At 34.2% G+C, this 1,046-nt stretch overlaps 1 non-coding gene across 1 annotated transcript; it reads right to left on the minus strand.

Annotated features, from left to right (window-relative positions):
- Positions 1 to 445: 445 nt before the first annotated feature.
- On the minus strand, positions 446 to 518 carry Trnav-aac (transfer RNA valine (anticodon AAC)). The gene has a single exon. It is a non-coding gene; the product is annotated as a tRNA-Val (tRNA).
- Between the last annotated feature and the right edge of the window lie 528 nt (positions 519 to 1,046).

A 1,046-nucleotide genomic window follows, 5' to 3' on the forward strand; every position in this document is an offset into this window, starting at 1 on the left:
GTACTTTATAAATTGCACTTTTTGCTCAGTAGTGTCCGGATGGAAGAAGAAGAGGAAAAGATGAGAGAGTCCTAGACTCAGGTACCCCGACTAATAAAACGATATATACTCTATATCATTTTACGTATACAGTATATTTCACCGTAAAGTTAAAGAAAAATAGGTTTCGCCAGGGCTCGAACCGGGACCTTCTGCGAGTTAAGCAGACTTGACAACCACTACACTACGAAACCTCTTACACCAAAAATGTGGGTTACACAAAGTTTTTTAATCCATTTAAATTACAAATAAATTATTATGTAATAAGCACAAAGCAAGATAAACATGTGTAAAAGTGATAATTACCGATTACAGAAAATAAATATTTTTAAAAATAATAAAAATAAGATATACTGTATATCATATTACCTTATCAGTACTTTTTACCATAAAGTTGAAAAAAAAAAGGTTTCGCCCGGGCTCGAACCGGGGACCTTCTGCGTGTTAAGCAGACGTGATAACCACTACGCCAAGAAGCCGCATATAACTACATAACGCTGTGGTGTGTGTCACACATTGTGGCTTCTTAATTAAACAAATTAATTAACAAACAAGCACGAATGTGCAATACTCGGGGTACAGCGAAAGAAGCTGTATACAGACGTCACATCCACGTCAAACAGCGAAAATGGGACATTAAGTGTTCCGAGAGCCGTTTTCATTGTTTAAGTTAGCCGGAGCCTTTTTTGATTGGCTATAAATAGAAAGTTAACGAGCATTTCGAGCGACGCGAGTTCTGACGTCCGTGTTTTATAGGCTGTCTAAATTTCCTTTTTAACGGGTTTATATTAAATTATATTGTTGTTTGATTTATTTCTGTTAATAAAGAACATTTATATTAAACAAAAACCACAACAATAGCAATTTTAGTTGATTATGGATTAATTTATTTGAATTCTAAGATAAACGTCTAAGCCAAGTGTAAACGTAAACAAAGCGAGTCATACGGCGAAAACAAAAAAGTGAAAACTAACTAATTTGTTAAAATAGCTAACATTAATTTGCAA

This window comes from Antedon mediterranea, chromosome 1 (assembly GCF_964355755.1).
Source record: "Antedon mediterranea chromosome 1, ecAntMedi1.1, whole genome shotgun sequence".
NCBI classification, from domain to species: Eukaryota; Metazoa; Echinodermata; class Crinoidea; order Comatulida; family Antedonidae; genus Antedon; species Antedon mediterranea.